Source organism: Drosophila melanogaster, chromosome 2L (genome assembly GCF_000001215.4).
Source record: "Drosophila melanogaster chromosome 2L".
Classification (NCBI taxonomy): Eukaryota; Metazoa; Arthropoda; class Insecta; order Diptera; family Drosophilidae; genus Drosophila; species Drosophila melanogaster.
In genome coordinates this window covers 3963179-3988899 of record NT_033779.5, presented here as the reverse complement: position 1 = coordinate 3988899, position 25721 = coordinate 3963179, and the positions used below count along the sequence as shown (strand labels likewise).

Genomic DNA, 25721 nt, shown 5'->3' with positions numbered 1-25721 from the left:
CCCTCCTGCATTTTCAGTTTCATTTTTTTTTTCCACCATGCCACGCCCCCGTTTTCCTTGCCACTTGTTATCTGGCCCTTCTGGCGGTTTTCATTTTTATGTGCGTCCTGGGAAATTTCACAATGCCGCAAAAGGCGTTTACGTGAAGGGGCGAAGTGGTCCGAGTGACCATAAACAAAAGACACCACCCACTCATCAACAACATCATGGACATCATCCTCTTTCCAAGCCCAATTCCGAAAAAAAAAATTCGGTTAACAATTCATTTCCGCGCTTTGGGCTCCATAAATTGCTTTTATTAGGCAGGCGCAACGAAAAGTGCGGAGTTCGTATATATGGGTAATAATAATATACTTCAAGTTTTTGCATAACAAATAAAACGAATCAAATTAAGAGGTTATGCAGGAGCGGGGGTGTAACGGATCTCGTACACGGAAAAAATTAACAACGTTTCGTTATATTACATATATGTAAAAAATTAATAAATGGCAATAATCAATAATCAAACAAAACCTGAAAATTTCCAGCGATGAATGGGCAATATGAATAAATTATAAAAGCATATATGATGATATATGTCGCACAATGAATTTGCATTAACATCGGGTGTTTATGAAAGTAGGTTTTTATAGGTACGTTGAATTTCGTATATTTTTGTATAATTTGTTATTACCCAAAGGCAAAGCATACAGAAATAAGAAAAATTTGCATTGTTAAATTTGATGTACAAACGTGTATGCAAAGGCAACAATATTTGAAGCACAAAAGTTTTGTGCATAATATATTTATGTTGTTTTTTTTCGCAAGCCTGACAAAGCCAGGAAAATCATTATTTTTCACAGTGTAAATCAGCCCTCGAGGCAGTGACAAGTTGTGAAGCGGACCAGTCAGGGTCAGCTTTTGGTTTGGACCAAGTTGTTGACAGCGCGTCCTGGGCACGCAGGCAATAAAATTCAATATTTCATTAAAACGCACGTTACGCATACGCCGTGTGGCACGAGTCCAAGCCAAACGAAACGGAAAAAGGCAACCGCAGACTGCGTGATGTTGTTGCTTTTATCACACGCAGGTCCGACGTTCAAATCGGATTTCGTGTTATTAGCACTGGACTCACCGCTCCCCATTTCCCATTTCCCACACGTTTTTCCGCGTTTTCCTATACGAATTTCCATGCACAGAGGAAAATATTCATTACATACTTGTTTTTTGGCATCTATAGCATCTATTTTCTTTAAAGCTTTAATCGAACTAAACGAAGACGTACACTTTTTCGCGGAACGTTGTATCCTTAGAGATGACCAAATTAGAGTTATTTTTCCTTTGTATACCTCCTCTTTTTTTTTTTTTTGATTTGTGAGACAGTCCAAATGTCGACTGAGAGTTCTCGAATTTCGCCCACGAATTGAGTCGTTTGTCGCTGTGGACTTCTCACTGACATTTCCCGGTTATTTTGGCCATCTCTTTCGCACCGCATGCCGCCATCTCTTTTCATTTCTCCGGGCTTTGGGATTGGGTTTGGCTTCGGGTGGCCTCTGGTTTTTTGGTTTTTGGTTAGGCGGCTGCGACGCTGACAGATTATTTGCTTTATTATTCATAAGAACTACAGCGAGCTGGGGGTCATGAGGCACTGCTGTAATTCATTGTGTTTCAGGGGGTAACAAAGGGTAGATTGTTACGATTCCATCACAATGAGAGTTCAGTTGTGCCGAAATGGAATGGAATTGCAATTGCAGTGGAATTGAAATGGATGAGTGCTTCTGGTTAGACGAATAAAAAGGAGCTACAATTTCTTTAGAGCAATTTACGTTAATAGAAATGAACTCCATTTTTTTTTGTTTAACTTTTGAACAAAGTGCATAGTTGTTCCGTTGGCAATGTTCTATGAATTTCACAGAAAGTAAAATTTGAAATCATGTAATCATGTAAAACTAATTTATATTGCTTAAAAATTGTAATAAATATCATTGAAATATTTCACTTAACTAAGTAGCTACAGTTTTTTTTTCACTCACCTCGCCATAAAATTTGGTAAGTCCCTAAAATCTGGATAATTCCTTAAAACCAAGTGTAATTAACTTTGTCGCCGGCAGGGGGCGTCAACCAAACTTCCCACTAGCTTAATGAGGGAGCCTAGAGGGAGCCACTCCCAGCCGTTGATAAAAAGCATTTCAATGCCTAATCCGCTCGAAACGACATTTACAGGGTGTTGGGTGCGTTCAGCCCCGTTGGCTAGTGTCTAGATTGTAATGTAGCTACTCATTTGGATTTATTAATTGCGTCCTGGCATTGTGCGTAGCAAGTAAATTAATTAGCAAATACTTGCTTTAATAATCAGTTTAATGGAATTTGTAATTTAATGCGCCTAACGAGGGAGTTTTATGAGGAGATTACGAAGGCATAGACGCACGCTTTCCCCCCCACACTTATTGATTTTACTCCGTCTGCGTTGGCAATGTTTTACTGTCTGACAAGTCACCGCACGACCAGACCACAATTTGTTTAAGCGGCTTTAAATATTTCAACATGCCAACTTGCCAATCGAGCCGCAAATGGAAATGAAAGGGGACTGTGGCCAGGGGTCAGGGGTCACTCAACTCCAATCGGCGAACTGGACAGTCAATCACTTTGTACAACTTTTTATGGCACGACATTAATTGATAGCCAGCCCGTACTGGTGTCACTAAATGCTGGCATTCGGAAAATAAAGAAAGGTATAAGTATAAGTAAACAGGTAATTAGCCTAAGCTCAAGTCCAGTCTAATTACAAAAGTTTATTGCTAATCTATACCAAGAGCAAAAAAATGCACTGTGTTTAACAAATATAACCCAATCTCATGCGCACAAAGTTTGGTACCAATGAAATCATAAAAATATTCAGCTCGATTTATTTTTAGGAATTTAGTATTCCTGCTTTTTCCGAGTGCATATTTAACTGAAATACGGATCGTAAAAGCCAATTGAAATTGGTGTTTTTTTTTTGCAAGAGGCGGGAAATAATTATTTGCGTGCCTGGCGAGTTTTCCATTTTACGATTTGATATGCTAAATAGCCGAAAAGTCGGCCATAAATTTTTAAAGCTTTCAATTATAATGACGATAAGCGTCACGTAGCCATGGCACCTCTCCACCTCCGCAGAGATAAGTTTCGTCGGAGTTTTGGGAAATATATTTTCCGGCACATTGCACAATCCACTGCAAAGCTCAAAAACACACGTCCAAACCGACGAACAAACTCGAATTGCATAAATTTCGCAAGAGCAAACGGGGAGGTGGGCGTGGCCAAAGTTGGCCCGATAAACGTTGCTGCAAATGCTTAAAGACTTGTCATATCATTGCCACACACGTGTGTGTGTGTGTGTGTGTGTGTGTGCGGTTTCTCTGTGTGTTATCTTTTAATTAAACATGAAAGTGAGTTTGGCGAGCAAATTTGCTCAAACACACTGCAGCAAACAAACAGACAAACAAACCGCCCGTGGCAAGCACACAAATCATTAAAAAATAAAGCAAAATAAACCAAAGGATCGGGTTTAAAAATGTGTGTTCCAAAGTAAGCCTGGCTCAAAATTCACCACATTTTCCCGGACAAAGGTGAGTGTCAACGACTTGGTGCTGCTTCTGACAGCATGCCAAAGTATCGCTTTAAAGAAACTTTGGAACATTTCAAGCTCCTTTCCTGCTTGTGCGATTTTTGGTCGTATTTAGAAAGTTGCTCGACAAAGTTTTTGTATTTCAAGCGAATAGTTATGGAATTTTAAAAGCTGGATCTCTATATGATATATGTAAAGGGAAAACTAAGAAGAATACTAACACATTAATTAGTATAGTACATTCTCTGGCAATGAGATTAAATTAAAGTGAAGCTTCTTGCTTGGCTTTCCTACAATTGCATTAAATTCCGCGTAACTTAGTTTACCCCAATCAATTTTTGCCACCGCCTGAAAGCCTTCTTCTTCGACGTAAAGCTTATCCAACCAATTTAGACAAATTCCTGTTTGCTCAGTATGAGAGAAACCAACCGTGGAATCAACCCACACATTGGCGCAAAAAAGACCGGAGACACAAGTTCCTTGTGTACCTTCAGCCATAAGTCCACGCCGTACAAACATGTCAACCGAGCACTAAACCACATTAAGAGGAGCGCAGATATAGCCCACTTTCCGCCCTGCAAAAATATAGAGAATGTGGACGGGTTGGGGATGGATCTTTATGCCTCGTTTTAAGCGCCAGAGGAAGTCAAATAGCGAACGCAGTCAGCATCCGACATGTGTGACAAGACAATGGCATTAGTTGCACCGAACTCTGACTGTCTTCTATATGGTATACGGTACTGTGGTATAGCCATCATAAGTTATGAAAGTTATTCCAAAATTTATAAGATTTTTCCACCTGACACACCGAACACGTCTGCTTTGCTGGGCAATAAAAACGTGGCAAAAGTCCTAAAAACAAACAGCATACGCATATCTAATTGAAGCCGTTCCATAACACCCATACCTACTACCAAGAGATGTGAACCACATTTTACACAGACGCTTACACCAGTCTGCAAAAAAAAAAAAAAAGAAGAAAAAAAGTATAGAAGCTGGAGTTGGTAGTCGCTGGAAATCAAAGGCAGCGAACAAACCGCAGACACAATCACCAGAAAATGTCCTTTGGGTGTAAAATCGATTAAGGCTCTTTGGGATGGGCGACAAGTGCGGAAGAACGGAAGTCAATCAGCGGGCTGGGAAATATCAATGCTACCCAGACATCAGGGAATTACACATGCTCGGCATTACAGGTGTGTGAAGGCATGCGAAAGTGCCTGGCTAATAAGCCATCGACATCTCGAAGATCCCATCTCGGTATTTGTGCCGGCGACATTAATACTTGGGGGGGGGGGGGGGGGGGAATGGATAAAGATTTAGTTGTTAGCATAACAACGACTATAAGATACCGAGCACGGGTTTGATACTTTATGATTTTGTGGGATTTTTAATGTGTAAGCAATTCCCACACTGTAATGTAGTAGAACTTAACTTTGGTTTCCTTACTTTATTTGCTAGATATATGTAGCATATTCTGCCTTCGCATATTTTCACTACAACTTGTTACGCTCCCTTAATAAGGGTATCAAATAAAGAACGGATGTGTTTGGCATTAGCAAAAGAATTTCCCTCGTGTTTGCCGCGACGACACAGCTGGTTGTGGAGTAGGGGAATCCTGGGTAGACAGACACGATGATGAAGGGTGATGGAGTGGGCGGTCTCCTGTTTGGTGTACATGCTTGGTTTACTGTAATTGCACGACAAAGTAAGCGCGTAACTGCATATTTACATATCACTCGGCGACAAGGACATCAACTCGATGAGAAGCGCCGAGAAGGGCGGGGCTGGAGAATGAATTAAAATAAATTAAAGCGAGCTTTCAGGCGCTCTTCGCGCACATGTAAATAATGCAACGCAATTTTTCTCACGCGAGAGTTCCGACAATGACTGCTTTTTTCCTGATTGATATGTCCGTCGTCCTGCTCGAAGGATCTTATCCGCTCAAGCTCAAGGTGTTGAATCATTTAAGATGTCGCTGCCATCAGCATCTCCATCTCGCTTTGATTGCAACGATGCCCAAGGATGCTGATGAAGGATGTGCCCCCGTAGCACTCGAGTTATTACGACTGCTCGTGGCATTCCATTCCGCGCCCTAGGCGTTCTCCCCTTGAAAGGCAAATCAATTAGATACATGAATCTGGTGAAAACCAGTGATATATGTATAAGGATGCCTCGAGCGGTTGATTAAAGTGCAGTGCCAAGCAAATAAGTAAAACGATGCATGGTTATTTCCAAGTGTGTAGATTGATTTAAGTTATGTTATGCTTAGACCCACAACAATGCAATTGATTTTAGTTACAAATTTAGGATTTTAATATAAAAGAACTCTAATTAAAATGTTCTATCTGGTTTTATTATTGTATAATTTTAATGATGTTCAGCCCTATTTATCAGATTTCAAGCGAAAACGAGCTTTCTATAGAAACTGAAGGCTGATTGTGGCTTTTAATTCAGTTTTTCTTTCATGAAAGGACTAAACCAAACATATGTGCACAAACGAAAGCCAACTATAAATATTCTGCTAGATAACACACATATCGCACAACTTTTGCTGAACAGAGAACATAAATTATGTGGTAAACTATTGCCAAAGCGAAAAGGAAAGCACCGGACAAAAACGAAAAGCGAAGAATTCGGACTTTCAGCGGAACCGACTTGCAGCACCTTGGTTACCTTTGTCCACTCTTTATCCGTTCTTTGTCCGTTCTCATTTTGTGTCAGGTATTTTTCCCGCATTTCCCTCCCGCCCCCATAACCCCACCCCCCCCCCCCTCACAGCTGTCAACTGTACACTTGGACATGTCTTCGCTACGCATTCGCCACGGCTCCGCCCCTATTTTCCGCCTTGTATGCTCCTCTTTGGCGGTGGCAGGTTGTTAATCCACATACAAATATTGCGCATACGCCCCGTGAAGCTGAAAGCAAAAACTGAACTACACACTCAGAGAAATTGCATCGCACTTTAAAGAAAGATTGAATGAAAAAAAAAGATTTTAGAATTGTTAAGCTAACTATTTACCTGCAAAACTTAATGAAGCGTAATATACATTTGTGTCGGTAGATCGTAGATCTGTCCTCTTTTTCAGTTAGTCAGTCCTTTTTTTGTCACACAGAGTTTTCCGTTTTTGCGCATAGTGTTTGGTTGGACTTGTTGGGAATTGCAACATTTCGTTATCCGAGTGCATTTCGTTCACAACTAGGTGAGCTTTGTTTTGCCTTTGCTTTCGCCCTCGCACTGTTGTTTTATTAACCCAATAACTAAATGGCGAGTGCCCCTTTAAAGCACCTCATTCTATTCTCTTTTTAAGCGCGCGTCAGCCGTAGGCAAAAGCCAGGTTTCAAATGAGTGGAATGCGGGCGCCTTGTCTTTTGTTTTGTGTGTGTACGCTCCACTTGTCAACTGCAGCAGGGGCTACTGTACAGGGAAGCAACGTTCTTCGCCTTTACTATATATTTGCCAGCTACTTATCTAACACCTTTGACTCCATTACGTCGCTTCCTGCGGCAGCAGGCTTACCTGTCATGGCAACCCATCCCGAGCATGGCTTGTCGGGATTTTAATTAGCACTCGAGATGCAACAGGACCTTCTCCTCCGGCTGCTCTTGCGCCGCACAAAAGCGGGGGATGTCCAGTGCAGAGTTTCCTGCATGTCCTTGCTTCACACCGTTTTAGCTGCTCGCTGGTTCGGCAAAACGTTTTGGCCCCCGTTTATCTGCTTTCCTTTCGTTGACACGCTCTTGTCGCTCATTATCCTTTATGAATTTTTCATAAACGAAGGAGCACAGCAGCGGCAGGAGCAGGAGCAACAGCAGTAGCAGCTAAAAATTAAATAAAAAGGACCAAAGGCAGCGCGAGTTGCCAAAGAAACTTTCAGCAATTGAAATTATATATTTTTCTTCTTTTTTTTTTTTTTGTCGGCGAAGGATAATTTCTTAAGCACGTGCCGGGCAAGCTAATGCCACAAAAGGCAGAAAGATGGAGCCAACCCAAATTAGATTTAAGCAACTCCATTGAAGTGTGGATCAGGGGAATTCCCGTAACCTTAGCTCAGCAGAAGTCGCCCCAAGGATGCCTCCTTTTTCGTCCCCTTCTCCTTCCTAAATGGAAATTTGCCCTCTTGCCACGTGGCGTTGCATTTTTTATTACAATTTCGCACTTCTGCAGCTCTTTTCTTGTGGGGGCTGTCAGGGGTTAACATTTGTGTGGAGTGTGGGTTAAGGGGAATATGGCCCTTTGCAGGTGCTGGTTGCACTTTTTGCGCTGCCTTATTCCCCTTCACTCGAAATAATATTTTGGTTACTTGTAATATATTTTAAGTAAAGCTGTGCGAAGAGTAAGTTTCACACAACAAACTTTTTTAAATACTACCATTCGTTTGTCATAAACATAAACATGAATTGAAAGGACCGAAAATGATACCATTGTCACCTGTTCGCACCTTTCTCATTGTTTTCCCTACAGTTAATTGCCTCCTTTAGCACTTTCTAATTTCCAGGGTATCTTTGAGTGGCCATCTCTCGTGGGACATTTTCCCAGTTTTTTCCTGCCACCTGCAGAGAATTGTTACCCAACGGACGGAGCTGTGTGCATAATTTCTTTTTGTGCAAATTGCTGCGCTTGGTTTTCTTATTTCCCTCGGTTTTTTCAGCGTTCCAGTTGTTGTTCTGCTTTCAATTAGAATGAGCGAGGCAACAGTTTGTCCTCAACCTTTTTCATCTCAAAGCCGACGGCAATTGTCTTTCTGTTGTAAGTGGGATGCTAAATCTGCGGCAACTTCTTCGCATTTTATGCTAGGAAAGGTGGGCGCAACGACTGGGTATGGGGAAAACTCGGAGAAAACCCTGGGAAAACCCAGGCCCAGTTGCACTTTTGTTTCGAGTCGCTGAGCCACGACACTCTACAGTTTTTGGCCCCAAGGCCCAGACGGATGCTCCCTGCCATAACTAAAATAAGACACTCGGCGCTGCTGCTCTTTCCTTCAGGTTTTTCTTCACGTCCTCCTTCATTTTCCCCGCTCAATTCGCATTTTTCACCGTGCACTTCGCCTTTTCCACTCGCCGTTCCATTTTGAATTCCCGCCTCTATTGTTGTTTTCCCACCGCCACTCGAGTGGCACTTTTGGCATTGTGCACACTGATATATGGACCTTTTGAGTCTCTAATTGTTATGCTCTTTTAGAGGGTATATCACCATTTTTCTGTTCGTTTTCCAATTACTTGTTTTAATTCTTAGTCATACTTTCTTAACGCAACCAAAAGGCATTTAAATCAATCGCCTGCATAAAATAATTTAATATGCTATGCACTTTACTTTAGTATATTCATAAGGTCGTCGTGTTTTTCGTTTTTAGTTATCATTTATTGCTGTGCTCTAGGCTGGAAATTAAAGAAAGGCTTTTCCTGACACCTGCATTGTTAGTTTTCCTGTTGTTTACCAGCTTGTGGTCCAAGATGTAGGACTGTCTGCTTGGCACCTCAGCTGAGTCTCCTTCGCCAGCTCGTAATCTTCAGACAACTTTGATTATAAACGAACTGAATGCAGGCGGTTACAGGGCGTCTCGTGCACTTGCACCTGGCTTTTATACTTCTTCCTTTCAGGGACTTCCCCTTTTAATTTCGCAGGACTCAGGATATCCTGCGCCGATGACAACGGCAGCCTTCGCACTTTCGCTTCAAAAGTTTTTCTCATCATAAAATACCATACCGCGCCAAAGGCCCTTTGACAGTTTTAGAAGGCGCGCGTTTTTAATCAGTCGCATGAGTTGCGCCTCGCTGCGCTTTACAACACTTTACGACCCCTTTTCCCAGCTTCCCACTTTGTGGCGTTCAATGTTCAGCGTTCAGTTTCAAGATTTTAGGGTTCAACGGGTGGGTTGGCCGGAGCTCAGAGGGCATTCCACAGCGAAATGTGTGCGATTTGCGGTTCGTTATTGAATATTTGAGATTAAGTTCGCTTTGAAGAGGAGCTGGGAAACTAGTATAATGGAAAGTCAATCAAAAGAGCTATTTTCTTGCTGCTGGAGAGGAAATAACCAACCTTTTAGAGATTATTTCTTACAATAATTATAAAGCATTATATTATTTCATAGCTAAGCACTTGAAAAATCTTCTAATCACGTTAGCATAAACATTTCTTTCGTTTCAAATCAATTTGATTTCGTACGTTTGCAACCACAATCAAGCAATTGAAACGAAATTGCAATCGATTTTAATTTGCAAATTGTTGTTCCCAACAATCATTTAATAACGCCTGAATAGAATGCCCAGTGTCCATTGCTTAATAACTCAAATATCATAATTACAATGGAATTGAATTATTCAAATACCTGAACAGCAGCTTGTGTGTCTTGTCTTCTTCATAATGAATTCACTCGCTTAAATAAATACAATATTTATGGATTAATTATTTAAAATGCCAGTCTTTACACGACGCAAACACTCGAGCTGAATTGAATCAATCCCATCAGACAGACATTGATGAGCTTTAAGTGTGTCAACATGAATTGCAATCGAAGTGATGTAAACATTTGTTGGGCTCTTTTTTAATAAATTTTAAATAAACAGCGAGTCGCGAACAGAAGGTAAATATTTGCATTAGATGCGATACTTTTTCACTTTGAGTTGGGTCTCTATGCCAGCCCAACACCCCTCATCGCCGCTTTCCAACACTGTTTATGGTATTATGCCAGGGACAACTTCTGTTTGCTTTATAAATTATTGACACTTTATTGACAGGAGTGTGGAACAATGGCGCATCAGCTTCATTATGCCTCTCGACGCTCATTGATTGTCGGATCCAGTGAACATTCACATACACACAAACATACATATACATATATACACATTCATGTGTACATAGCTACCCAATTTACCCCCAGCTCGACAATTACGGCAAAATGAATGCCTTTTAAGCCCTCACGCACAATTGGCCAATTTATAAATTATGAAAAAAAAACTAACAGAATGTGTGCATAAAATATTAAAGTGCAACTAATAAATAATGAATATCACAGACAGAGAAAAAAGCATAGCAGCAAAAATGATAATATGAATTAAGTCCATTTGACACCTTTTGTTGGCATGAAAATCTTTTTTCCTTCACTTTGGCACGTCGCACGTGGTCGCAAAGCAAAAAATAAAATTAAGTGCAATATAAAGTTATTTATTTGCATAAATAATTAAATAGCTTGTGTGAGTGGCGTTGCGTGCGTGTGTGTGTGTGTTGGTGCGTATACCGAACAAATTGATTGTGGTGCGCAATCAAGTGGAAACAGACCCCTCGACTGACTGAGCAGCTGAAATTCAAATGAAATATCCAGTTCGCAGTGGGAATTGATTGATTACAAAGCATAACCAACCAGCTCATGGGATCAGTTAAGTGTATGGGTATTTATCTGCAAGGACCTCGAACATATTTACTAGGCGCTTAGGATTTTTGGAGATTATTGCAGAAGGATGATATTTAGATTTTAAAAAATATATTTCAAATATATCTCATATTTTCTGAGACTTTAGTTTATATACGCTTTTAATGTAGTTGCACAAAAATGTAATTCGTAAAGATGTATTTTACTCAAAATGACATTAAATGCAAATATTCATTTATATTGCGGGAACACAAACATGAATTGATTAAATTATAACGTAATCAAGTTCAACCAAATAATTTGTTGATCATTTTCGGAGCGTGCAAAAAGTGGCATCTCGTGTCAATCAATTCAGCCGGCTAATTGCACAAATTTTATATTCCATATTAATTTACAACTCATATAAATTAATTCCCGTTTTTCCATCGATGTTGGGATTTGTTCATAAAGTTGTCATGGGAATAGGGCCTCGTATGAAGTGACATAAGCTCCATATTTTTTTTTTTATGGATTCGCTACCATTTCACTTTTATTTACCCACCCACCTGGCCGATTCCGATTGCGATTCGTTCGTCACTTTTGTTTGTGCGACAATTGATTTATATCAATTTCCATGAAGCATTTCACTTATGTAACGTGTAACGCGCATGATTAAGCGCACACGGGGCTTTATGAGTTAAATCTGTTTGCATTAATTAAAAGCACCGCGTAAAGACTACAGTTGATATTGACGAACTGTATTTGCGGTAATGACTTTGGCATGTTTACCACGCAATTTATGAAAAACAAAGGTGAAAAACTGAGCCGAACGCCCCCCCTTCAATCATATTAAAGCTTTATTAAGTAAAAATTGATCCAGCTCGAATTCCATTTCGTTTTCATTCTTATTTTCCTCATCATCATCGCAAAAAAAAAGTGCTTTCGGAGCGGGGAAAAACGTCAATACGGCGTAAATAAAACACAATTTGTCTCAATAAATTTTCAATTAACGTTGAAACATCTCAGCTTTCACGAAAAGCCACAGACAGCTACACATTTTTAGCGGAGCGGGCTACTTGCTTGTCTAACTGATTGACAAGAAACGAGTCAAAATTGAAATATAAATGAAGCACCATTTTGCGCAGCCGAAAAAGGGGGAAAATTCAGCGCGCAAAAGCGGAAAACGCGGGCGAGTTTTCCAAAAGCGAGCCAAAAATTCGCAATATAAATTTTGGGCCATCAAAAAGAGAAAGCCTGAAAAGCGAAAGAGCAGCGGACGAACGGATGAACTTGTGACTGATGCCATGTATACTACAAATATATATTCTGTCGAGGAACCCATGTAGGCAGTGATGCTCTAAAATATGCAACACTAGAATAATTTAAATTAAAAAAATATATACACATTTAAAGCAAATTCCACTCAAAATATTCCAAAAGCATATCCCATTTTTATTTCAAACCTGAATTTGTTTTCTAGCTCTTACTTTATTTTATTATTATTTTTTATTTTTTCCAAACAATTTTGTTATGAAAACGAAGCAGGTTTGTTTTCTTTTAATTTATTTTATTTATTTGTAATATTTTTCGCATCCACAATTAACACACTCCATTCCACTCCACTTGCACCTGTCGAAAAAATACGCATACCCAAAAGTTCTGTGAGGACGAAAACTAAACAAGTTTTTGGCGTTTTGTCAAAAATCAAATTACGACTCTATGCCCAAAATGCAAATTTTTTGCCCGAGGCAGGCTCGAATTGGGGTCCAGTGATTGGTTGGGTTGGGAAATCACAGAAAAAACGAGCGAAATACGTTGACAGGACAGAGATGCATTCGAAAGGCTGCCAAAAGTTTAGCAATTTATGGCTGCAACGGAAAACTGATTCTGAATCTAAATCTGCCGGTTTATAACCGACATAAGCATGCAATTGACAGGCTGTCTGCTTTTAAAACTCCAGGTCCACTTCCTTTTACGGAGCAGATCAACAGGATATAATGAACATTACGCTCCCCTCCCCAAAAGTCAATGCACAATAGCTAAATGAGTGGATAAAATGCCCGGGGGGTGGATGAAGTTAGAATCTCGGAGTGGTGGGCGTTTCATCATTCAGTTAGCCAAACAATAAGGAGCCAGGATGCGGGGGACTGGGCAGGAACTCGGCTGCAATCAACATAATCGTCGAGCAGGAAAGACCCGTCCACCAACAACGGCGGGCCATGACAATTTCAAATGAATGTTAAATACCAGTGGCGGGGGGGGGGGGGGGGTCTCGTACTTGTCGGGGGGCACTGGGGCCTCAAAACAGAAACAAACGAGCGGCGTCGACAAACATAACAAAAACAGCGGAAGCAACAACAGGAGCAGACTGCAAAAAGAAATTAGTCGGTGAAGATATAACTCGAATTGGGGATACCCCATATTAATTGTCTCAATTAGTATTGCAACTGAAAAATGGGAGAATCTACTATAAGCAAGTAGTATTACAAGGAGTATTCATTTCCAATTATCTTTTCAATATATTCCTGCGTTTAAACACTTCTTAATTTGTTCTGCCCATCTTAAGGATCAAACTTTGCTATTATTCTGCTATCTGCATAGACAATATACCCCATTCCTTATGCATACCGCACATAGAAATGTAAAAACAAGCAGAACAAGTAAACATTTTTGCCAGCAGCGACAGCGGCAACAAAAGCCTTGCCACATGCTGCGACGCCAGCAACAAGCAGCAATAACAATTGCTGCAACAGCAAACACACAACAACAACGAACGGCACATCAACCGGCAACAATAGCAACAATAACTGAGGGGCAACAACAAAGTTGCATAAAAGCGCAAAGGCAACGCACACAAAAGGACAACAGGCAGTGCACAAAAACAGGACATCATCATCTGTTTGTCTCAGCCTCCGTCTGTCTGTCTGTCTGTGCAGCATCCTACACAGAGAAAAAATAATCTATAAGATCTGTCCTTTGATAATTGAATATTTCCAATGGACAGTTGTAAGAGTATTAAAACAAATCGAAAACAAACAGTGAAAGTGCTTGAAAGTTAAGAGCATCAATGACCATTCCTCAATGGAGGTATAATAAAATGAAACTGCTTTTTATCTGTGCAGTTCCTCATTCAAAAAAAAAAAGAAAAAAAAAAAAGAAAACTCGCGCTGAAATCATCAGTGACGGTATTGTTGGGCTACTCTTGCCATCTTGCCACAGAATGCAGCATTTAATTGCCGCGCATTGCTGTTGAAGGAGTGGGCACGTGGAGGTGGTCCAAAGGACCTGCTTCTCGAGAATCGGCAGCTAACCTGACTGAGCTGCGAACTCCGAAAAACGCTGCTCGTCCAAAAGCTAATTAAGCTAAAAGTCAACGCTGTCCACCGAAGTTCCGCTCACCACACCCTTGACCCCTTGACTATAAGTCCTGCGAAAGTTTGCAGCGCGCCAAAACGGACGACATTCATTTAAAATTAATTAAAAGAAAATTCGCTCAACTGTAAAACGAAAAGACAAAAGAACAGAAAAAAAAAATGAATGAGGTAAGGGGAAAGAAATAAAAATTGAAGGATTTTTCTCGTGTTTCCGCATATTTTTTTAAGTTACCTCCTGCAAGGATCGAAGTTTGAATGCTCTCGAAATTGAATGGCATGGGAACGAACTAAGAAATGAATGGATGATGGGAAAATTGCATAGCTAGAAAGGTTATGAAAAATTGCAATTTAGACGTCTTTAACTGCGTTTCCCAGGTTCAAAATAACCAAACAAGCAACTTACAAAGTATTCGAAGATGACTAATTGGGATAAATTGCTAGAATCATTTGATATGCAACAATAAATGCAACTTTAAACATGTCGCAATTTTGTTTGCATCCTACATTATGAATAAGCAAATATGTGTGTTAATAATCGTTGTGAACCTTTTGAAAGGGCATTGTTCGATTCACATTCACATTGTTCGGCATTAAATGACCGAAATGAAAATCCGTGCAAAGTATTTCCCAGCCGCCATCGTTGAAAATGTAGTGCAATTAATGTTTATTAACATTTGGCTTGAATGTTGGTCGCAATAAGCGGCTTTTTCGACTTACCGTTTTTCATATTGCCCTGCATCTGCCGGATGCTTTTAAGTATCTGTAACTGCGTCGACTACCCCCATTCCTTTTTAATTGCGAGGACAAGCGTCTCGACGGAAGTCTAGACAACAACAATGAGTGGATGGGCTTTCGGTTGAGTGTCATTCTCATTCTCAATTATTTGCAATTTTCGGCTTGAAAATATGGCTTGTTTTCTTTGAATTTCCGGAATTTTATTCGCATGTGTGGATCACATAAATTATGGCTTTCGGTGACTTAAGACCGTTCCTCATATCCGGCAGGCAGACAAATTGGCTCTTACACTCTCTACTATATCAATTGTTAATTATTTTTATGCTTCAGGCACTGCGAAAAATCAAATCGGATCGGATTTGGCTGCCTTTTGTTTGTGTTCAATTTCCTTTTAATTTTTGGCTAAGCCCAAAACAATTTCGTATCGAAGGAAATGGCAGTTTAATTGAGTTTAAAGTTACAACCGACCGGAGTCGTTGCTGAAAATTTAAGATGGCCTGCTTGAATTTCACAAAAAAGTTAAGCACTTTTTTCCACTTCCAGTCACGGCCGGAATTCTTCGTCTTCATTGGTAAAAATTGAAAGTGATCCTTGCCAAATATTTGTCAGCCATGTGAGTGTTTTCCGTTCTTGCTTTTGCATCCCCTGACTGTTGGCATGTGGCTAAAGTATCTGTCTGTGTCAGAAATAATTAAATCAGACACACGAGCCACACAAAACTCGCACAGATAAACAAGCAAATTACGTGAGTTCTGCAGAAATGCGAGCCACACGAAATTCGGATATTCACGAACTTTCAATGCCCTACGAACAAGAATTATGGAAAAGCCAGCATAAGATTTTGAAACATTAGTTATTTTAGATATTTACTTTACCAAGCAATGCATATGTTACTTAATATTATTAAGCAGAAGTGTAGTATTAAAAGTTTTCATTCAACTCAGGTGCTGAATTTATGAGGAATTATGCCAAAACAATTTAGTAGAAATCGGAGATACACAATGGGTATAAAATATCAACAAAATCAAATTTTGCATTTCTACGAAATGGGAAAATGACTGGCCTGCGTAGGGTCAACACTAAATATGGCTGAATATAGATGAATACGTGTTCAACAATTAAATGAACTTAGGACAAGAATCCTCCTATAAAACACATATTTCGAATAGAGCCTAGACGTCAAAAAAAAGTCAAACATTTCAAGGAATCTCTACAGAAATATATCACCTTAATCCGTTTAATTTTTGACCCACTTCAGTGGAAGCAATCCGATTAATGTATGAATACATCTGCTGCTACTGCACCCCCTAGAATTTCACACAAAAATTACCTCAGTAAAATGAATCTCCACCGGGGATTCGTTTTGCGAGAGAGGAACGCTTGAGAATGCCTGGGAATTTTTTTTTTTTTTCAATTTTTGTTTTTCATGTCCCTCACCTGTCTGTCGGAGGCTGAACACTCGGCTGTCAGGTGGAAACGGACAGCAACACCTAGGAAACTGCATACAATTAACAGCACACCGAACTCCTTCTTCTGAATTTGTATCCTTTGTGTTTCTGCTCTACGGCTACCCGCTGCCTTGGCATTCTAATTTGCATTTCTGCATTTCCCAGCGCCTCGACAGCCTCAATTGAATTTTGACGCGGCCGATCCTGCTGCTCTTGGTCCTTTGGCTCTTTGGTCCTTCGGCTACTGGCGGCATTATCTGCAGCTCTCATTTTTTTTTTACGGTGTGCCACGGCTTGCATGTTTTATGCATGCCCCAGCTTCTGGTTAGGGATGCAGATACACAAATAAAAACCACTACTTAATATGCTGACCAAGCGAATACCAATACGTTCTCATTCCTCAATATCGATTGCTCTCTTGATTCAGTTTTGTAAGATTTTGTATATCTTTAAAATCTTTCTTCGCACATTTAGAGATATAAATTTAAGATGATACGTGTATAATATCATATTTTTTGTTTCTGTGCATAGATACACGGGTGCCAACAAAAAAGTCGGATATGCAGAGCCCAAATGCTTCCAGTACAAAAAAGAATTGATAAAGCTGTTTTAAGAGGAGTGCAAGTGAAATGCACTCTAAAACGAAATCTTTTTTTCACCATGTAGTTTGAATGAAATGATGAATTTGTCAGGCAAGCGATAACATCTTAAAAAATATAGCAGCAAGAAAATTATCTAGTAAATATATAATATCTTGTAAAATTGACTGTCATACAATTTTCTGTTTATTATTATTATTATTTATTTAGTTACCCTTTCAATTTGTTTATTTTTCTTGGCACATTTTTTGTTACATTTTTCAATACGTAGTCAGAGCTCCTTTTTTAGCAGTATTTTTATTTAGGGGTAGCAGGATGCATACAAAAGTATCTAGAACTTGAGCTTTTGTTCGCTCTCTCAACTTAACGACAGCAAAGGATAACTGCTGCATTTTTTGTTTGGGGGACCGAAACGATTCACAAGTTTTGCACGGTGGTGTTTATTTTAGTTTTAGTAAGGAAAACACACCTCAAAACTCCCTCTAAATCGCAATAACTCAAAGTCTGATTTGGGTTTATCTGTTCCCGATTTTCAACGCAATGTGCGGCATGTGATTTTTCTCATACTTTGCGGATTTTCGCCACTGTTTTGCACTTCTGAAAATGCGATTCCCTTGTAGCGGACATATATGGTTTTTTTTATTTGCACAAAAAAAGGGAATGTAGATTTTTTGGCTGCACTGCGTTTACAACTTTACTTATGCTCCGCTATTTCAATCCCGCTTTTTTCAGAAGTTTCAGCTGTGTCCTTTTTTTTTATTTAACTATCGCATTGCATTGGGTTTTCTCTTTTAGTTGTATTTTTCTTCGTTTGCATTAAGCCAATTTTCTTTGGTTTCTGGATTTTTTCTCATCTGCTGGCGTTTTTCCCCTCGCCCACTCCCAGTGGGTTTTGTGGCCAATTATGTTTTTCTGCTTTTCTTTCTCTGCTTTTTTTTCCTCTGCTCGCAGTTTTCTATTTTTATTTCATTTTTCCGTTTCAGTTCCCTTATGGCCTGTAGTTTTTCTGTTGTTGTTGTGATTGACATTTGACGTTTAAATGCCAAATTAGCCGGCATTTTGTGTGGAGGGTGTTTGTTTTGGCCCAAGATTAGTTTGTTGGCTTAAAGATTGACTCGAACTTGTTGGGCAAACTTTAAGGGAAATCTTTTTAAGCAGAGCAGCTGCAACTGCTGAAATGACGATAAGTTTTTCCGAGCATAATGAGTGAAAAAGTTCTGCAGTATCTTTTCTCCGAAGGTAAAAGCAAACAGTGAGAGTTTGATTTTAAGTCCATGAGTCTATTCTTTTTAACTAATTTTTTTATTTAATAAAGAAGTTGTAGGGTATAACAATTGCATTTTAATGCAATCCACTGGTAATCACAGTGTTTCTCACCAGTTTCTTGCCATCCAAAAATCTCCCTTAACAAATGAGCACAAAATTTATGCGGGCACAATAAAAAATGTTTAAATATCAATAAAAAGCAGTACAGAAAGTTGCAAACTCGAAACTCAGGTGCACCTGCTTCATTGTGCTAGTGCGCTGGTGTATCTGTGTGCCGCATTGTGTTTGCTTGTGCATGTATATGGAGTATCTGTGTGCAGTTAACGAAACAGAAAATGCAGCAAAGGATCTGGGATGTTGAATGGGTTATGAGGGTTTGAGAGCCACTGACGCAGCCGAAAAGTTCAACTACATAAACAAGTCACGTGTGTGCAACGTGTGCGAAGTGCAGCGAAATGAATCGAGTGGGTAAAATCCGGGTTGCGGGGTTGGGCTGGTGGAAATGAGGAAATGCGGTGGAAAAGGGGTATCACCTGCAGACGTTTATGTGGCACTCGTAACCGGCGCCGCTTTTGTTTCCAACTGCCAACTTCGCCGTTTTGGAATCTTTGGGTTCTCGATGCACCTGGAAAAAGTCCTTTTACGAACTTTTTGAAAATATCGATAGGTATGAATATTTGTATGAATTATATTTTTGCCCTTACAAATAGGTTGGTCTAGCTTTGTGATATGATATATTTGATATCTGATATGTAATTTCAAAGTAGCACCTAGAACGTTTTCTCACTGTTTTTCGTAGCTCTAGGGCTTCTAGTTCTTCTTGGTGCATATTTCACACCATGTGGCAACGCTCGCAAGAAGTTCGCCAGGCCTTTCATTCCATTTCCACCTGCTGCGAAGCGAAGCGAAATAACCGCAATGGCGGCGTGTAGAAGAAGGAAAAGCCCACCCACACACACCCAAAAAGATTTACTACTTCTACGGCACTTCTCCCAACATATTCCCCATGGTCACCACACCCCTCGTCAACCGAGAAGTTCGCCCAGCTGGCAGTAAAATAGTAACTGACGGCATGCAAATTTGTTTGCATTCGCCCGGGAAGAACCAGAACCAGAACAAGAACAATGCGGCATTGGCAGCGAAAATGGCAAACGGCAACCTGCTGGCTGGGCTTTTATTATAACAGGTACAGGTAACACTCGAAAGGAGAATCTGTCCAAAATCAAATATTATCAAAATAAATCCTGCACGCCTCTGTTGTCATTCAAAATCTACTTGGATTGAAATTTTTAAATGCTTGTAAAATATTACGGAGTTGCCAAACAAATTAACTTACATTTTTAAAAATGGAACTATAATACTATTTCTTGATATTATTATTATTTTTTAAAGTATTTCATTCATATGATATACAAGAGTTTTCACTGTAAGACGCCCTCATGACGACTTCCATGTTGTTGTCGCATAAATTTTGCGGCTTCTTAAGTCGCAAGCAATAAAATAATATTAGCTGCATAGTCTATATGACCTCCGCCCCTTTTGCCCAAAAGTATGCAACACGACAGAGCAATATGATTGCAGTTGGCAGGAGCAGAAAGGATACTTTGTGAAGGCAAGCGGGTGAAGTAGGAAGGAAACGATCCCCACTCAGGACAAACGCATTTGTCGTATAATTTATGACAAGAACTGAAACTTTGTTGCCGATGAGAAGGTTAGATAGGAAAATACAAGCCACTCTGGGTATAAATAAGCAACTAAATACGGATAGTTTTAAAAACACTGATTTTTTACAAATAAATAAAATAACATGAAATATTTGTTTAAATTTGTGAACACAAATCTTCTGCACCCAATTTCGCCCAGTGTACGGCAAGAAAGTGGACTCCGAATTAGGAACAGCCTGTCGGATACACTGTGATGTGTGAAATGCGATGTGTGGGTGTGTTGGCCTTTTGAAGTGTTGCATGTTATTTATGAGCGCCAGCCTTGGACAATTTGATTGCCCGAAACTGCATGTCAAACCATTGCCAGTGGCCATAAAACTGTAGGTCAAGTGTTTCTCGCTTCGTGGAATCAGAGTAATGCCTATAAAAAGTTTAATGGCAATGGGGGGGCCAGAGCAAATAGCCACATAAGTCTAAGGAAACACAGATAAAAGTTTGATGGGACTAACTGGCGATCAACGATTTGGGCTGAGGGGCTAAAAAAGTCGTAAATCAATCATTGCAATTGGGTTTATAATTTGAAATTGCATAGAGAAGCACAAATTTTATTCGTGTTCAGTAGAATTGCCGTAAAAGTTGATTGAATTTCAATCACTGGATTTCAGATGGATTTTAATTGTTTTGCACTTAAGATGTGATATAGATTAAAATGGAAAATTCAAACTATACCACTGTATAAATCTGTTGCTTGTTAAAGAATATTCTTTTGATTTTTTTTTATATTTGGTGTTTTTGAACTTTTTACAAACTCTAACGTTCCTTCAGGTCTAATGTATTTAGATTGTACCATCAACTGCAACAGTTATCTCTATTTCCTACTGCCGGCAAAACTACCGCTCAAAACTGTTTCACAGGTAACTGTCAAGCCGCAATCAACATTAGCTCAAATGTCCAACTATTCCTGGTCTAAGCCAGCTAACTCCCACCACCGCCCCCTATTTTTCCATCGCTCCCACCGCTTTTCCAGCCCCTTAACGCCCCAAGCTGTCACAGCAGCCACCTCTTTTGCCAAACTGTCATTATGGGCTCGAAGATAAACGACTCTCTGGCAAATTTTTCTTTTTCCCTGTCTGCTGGGTGGCAAAATTGGGAGGCAGGGAAATGGGGGTGGTGCTGCCGTTGACTTTTCATATGGCCGCGGTAGGAACAATTTAAAGTTTTGGCTATTAGGCGGGGCAACTGGAGGGCGGAAGCAAATGGAGGCTGCCGCCTGAAAATAGTTTCAAGTTGGCCAAAGTTTCAACAGTAAAAGTAGCGCAAAAAGAAAGGAAAAATGTAGTAAAACCTGGAAAAATGCGGGAAAACTGGAGGGGAAAACAAAAGCAGCATCGATTGACATTGCAGTGAATGTTGCAACTTTTTTTTTTCTTATTTCTTTTTCGCCCCTTTTGCTGAGTGTCTGTCATCAATCTGGGGGCCAAAAGTTTGACTCAGTTTGTGTCTATTTTCTTCACTGCTGCACTGGGGAGATGTTGTGATAAAATAATTACAATTAATCCCCAAAGGTTGCATTTTACCGTACTCATAAAATAGTGTTCTATACTTTTAGACTTCATAATAAGTGATAAAGTGAAGTTTTTATGTCAACTTGAGACGTTTTTGATGGAAATTCATTGCATTTTATCAAGATTTTCCCCACTGCATTTTTGTGCAATTTTTATCCTCAAACTATTTTTGTTTATGGCATGTCAACGCCTAATGACGCCGCCATTTTTCAAGCAAAATTTTTTGAAAAAGGCCTAGATGGGTCAGCTATCATTCCGCCGCCCCCTTTTCCGCAGCTCTGCTCTTTCGGAACTTCAAGTTTGAACCATCCTAACACTTGCACTCACATATGGATGGGGCAGGAAACGTTTAGTTGCAAGATAAATTACCCAGCCAGCTGGATAAAGGGGGCGTGGCACGTGTTAGGTGGGAAGGGGGAATGAAAAGCAGAAGAGTGGAAAAAGCGTAGGGGGTATAGCACTACTGACTAAACTGATTTCATGCAATTTGGCTCGCAGCGTTGGCCAAAAGTTGCAACTGGCAATCGTAAATTGTTCGCTACCAACATTCGTACTTCCTGGCACAGTTTTTCCAGTTTTCTAGGGAATGGAAAATTGAGTGGGGTGGCTGGCGTAAAATCAGAACATAAGTGAAAACTTTGGCCAATTAATGGCATCATTGAATTTCCACTTGACTTTTTCTTTTTGGCCCTCAAAATCCCGCCCACCTCACACACATATATTTTTTTTGGATTTTATTTTGTAGCTGCCAAACTGGACGATGACTGGCCAAAGGGAGTTCAATTTTATATCCTTGGAAAGTGGGAAATGCCTCTTTCTTTGCCCCCCCCCCCCTTTTCCTTCTATATGGGTGAAAAGTTTGCTGGTGAAAAATGGTCCTTCGCATAGATCTTCTAGTGGAAAGTCTGAGAGTCTGAGTTTGAGCTGGGATAAAAGTGATAAATGAATTTTGCACAAAAGTAATTAAAAAGTAAAGGAACTGGCCTCGTGTGTTGTCTGCCGGCGAATTGGGGGCGTTGGAGGGTTAAAATCAGGGACTCCATCTGAAACTTTGCCATCAAAGAAATCTAATAAGATGTTTTAATAGTTGAACGAAGTTTTAATAGTTGAAACTAAGCCAATCAAAAATAAAACAAATTTTCCAGCGGATGATTGATGATAAAGGTATTTATATGTTCTTGTTTCGAGGCTTGGATAATTTAATATCATATTGAACATTAGATTTTCTGCATTGATTAAAAAATTTTAATTCAGTTTGGCCGCTTAAAAAATCGAGAAAAACATTTACATTCCATTCGTGTGTTGAAGAATATATTCGGAACCTAAACTAAACTTGGTCCATTTCCTTTTTTTCGGATTTCCAATTTAAATTGATGATGTTGATGTTGATGCTGGTTCCACTCCACACACACACATACGCACTTTAGAGGAGAACGTTAGGCGCAAATGGAAAATGAAAATCATTTACTTATTAAATCCTTTAGGCAAACATTAATTTCCAGCCACAGAAACAAAAAGCGCCAAGCTAACCCCGAAAACAAGCAAACAGCCGAGTGGGGCGATGGGCGTGGGAAAGTGCTATTCAGCACCTGAGTGAGGAAAAGCGGGAAACTCGTGGGAGAGTCAGACAAAAGCGCAAATTAACAGTTTGATTTTCACCATCATCCTCTCGCGCTAAACAAAAACGCAACGAAAAATCAACACAACCAGCGACGGCCAAATCGATTTGAGAGGCAACGTGGAAAATCGGGCAACGGTGGGTTAAGATGGGGCTCGGTTTTGGCAGGGGTTACCAGTTTGGGGTAGCACTTTGTGAAAATCAACGAAACAAAATCAAAGCCCTATTGAATTTTCTACTAAATGGCATTTTGAAAGCAGCCAAACAACAGCGGGCAGAAGAAAATCGAGGAAAAACAAACAAACAAATGGAGGGCCGAAGGCTGCCCTTTCACCTGCGCCCCCACCCCTCCTTTAACACCCTTCGTCACCTATTGGGAAGTCATAGAAAAGTGCACGAAGAGTGTTACGAAATGCCAACAAGTTCAAAAAGCTTTGACATGTGCTAAAAGGGTTCTCCCCAAAAAAATATCCCCACGCGTATAAATAAACATGCACTTGCAAAAAATTCTTGGCGCATTTTAGAGAGTATGCTAAAATGTAATGTTTTAACGATTTCGATAAATCTTGATGGCATTTTTTAGTTCAAGTGTAAATTAAAACCACGTCACAACTTTTTAAAAACAAATTGTATATATAAAATAAAAGTAATTCATGAAAGGTACTCACCATGCGTGTTGAACTCCAAGTATTGGTTCTAAAATAAACAAGAATAAAAGTATTGTTTTTTTTCGTGCAATTCGTTTCTATGTGTAAATATATATAAAAAGGGAGAGCGATGGAAGGTCAGGAAAAATCAGCTACACAATATTTTGCCACAACACCTTTTTCGGTTCCAGCATTCTGACCGCACACACTCACAAGAGCAGAAACATAAACTCATATATGTGGCAGAGGTGTCACCTGCCTTTTGGCAGAGACTATTTTAACCCTTGGCTGGCCGGGGGGTTGGGAAAGTTGGGGGTTATGGCAGAAAGAGTGGGACAACTTCTCGACCTTTGTCAACGTGTTCAACGACGTTCAGACGTTGAGATGGCCGACGGGTTAAGGGGTTGCAATGGGGCGCGGACACGGGGTTAATAGGGTTAAGGGTTTTTGGGTCAATTCAAGAGTATTTTTATATTTGCGCGCGTAAAAGCAATTGAAAATGGGAAATAATTTCCTTAAATGTGTCACTCAGAGAATGCTATAGTCGAGTTTCCCAAGAACTTACTAATTTCTTTTACTACTTAAATATGTTTTGAAGTGCTGGCAGAATTTAGAAATATTCTTTGAATGCAGCAAGTGATTATTATTCACCACAAAAATTGATTCGCGAACATTTTCCGACAAGCGGAAGCGGAAATGTCACATTCTATCTGCATATAGGGAAAATATAAAAACTTATATGTACTTTTCATATTTATTCCTGCACTTTCGCGTACTGTCATGACCAAAAATAATGGACCACGTTTCCTACCAAATTTGTTTGCGTGCCAATTTTTGGCTGCACGTTGCCAGAGCCAAAGAAAAGCAAAAAGAACAATTTTGGGAGGGGGGAAAATGGCAAAAATCGCGGGAATGCGAAGAAAAACTGTGCCAGTCATTACATTTATTGCGAGCACATTCAATATTGAACGAATGGCCCGCATGGATTTTCTATTTGAAATTAACAATTCAATTTCATTTGCATTTCAATGGCAAAATGTGCCGCGCCAAGTCGAGTCTCATCCACCAAAGTGGGCGTGGCCAATTGGAATGGGCGAGGCGGAAAATGGGCGAAAAGTCGAGCTTTTGTTGCAAGCGAAATTTATTTAACACTACAAAAATTGCAGGCAAAAGAATGTGAAAGCATTTAAATTGAACATAAGTGATGCAATGCAAGATATAAAAAAAAAAAAATAAAACGAATTTCCTTTTGACAAGCCAAATTTAAATGGCATTTTTACTGAGTTCTCGGAGTAAATTAATGCGAAAGGAATCCATGAAGCGTGTGCAATATTTCAATATAAATGTACTTTCATAGTCTTGATTTTAAGAGAAAACCATTTACAATTTAAGCTCCATCTTAGCCCTTTCTTTAAGGAAATGTGTGTGTTCCGACATCTCAGTAGTTAAAGTTTTTCTCAATTTAAAATAAAGCAGAACAAAAGCGTTTATTGAAATCGAAAATACATGCCCATAAAGTTAAACTGATCAGCATTTAGGCCGCACTTCAAATAAAATATGTAAATAGAACAGAACACAGTACTCAAATTCGATTATTGATAGATGCGAATTGAACGAGCAATGCATTTTTTATGCATTAAACTTTTGGGAAAAACACTGTTATTGTCAATGGATTATATATATGTATATGTTTATATGTGTGAAAACGGTCAGATGGGCAATTTTTAAATTGAGGGGAGCAATGAAGATAAGGGGTAAACTCGTTAGACTAAATTGAAAATTACACAATAGAGGCGCAAACTGGATTTTATTCGACTTTTTTCCGGTTGCTGGTCGCATAATTTATGCGTAGTTTGGCAGCCACTGGACGAGT

General features: G+C 39.7%; 1 protein-coding gene across 3 annotated transcripts in view, besides 1 other annotated feature; it reads left to right on the top strand.

Annotated features, from left to right (window-relative positions):
* fred (friend of echinoid) overlaps nucleotides 1–25721 on the top strand; it is an 88786-nt gene that overhangs the window by 2814 nt on the left and 60251 nt on the right. The gene's annotated exons all lie outside the window — the stretch shown is intronic.
* Nucleotides 24379–24405: a mobile genetic element.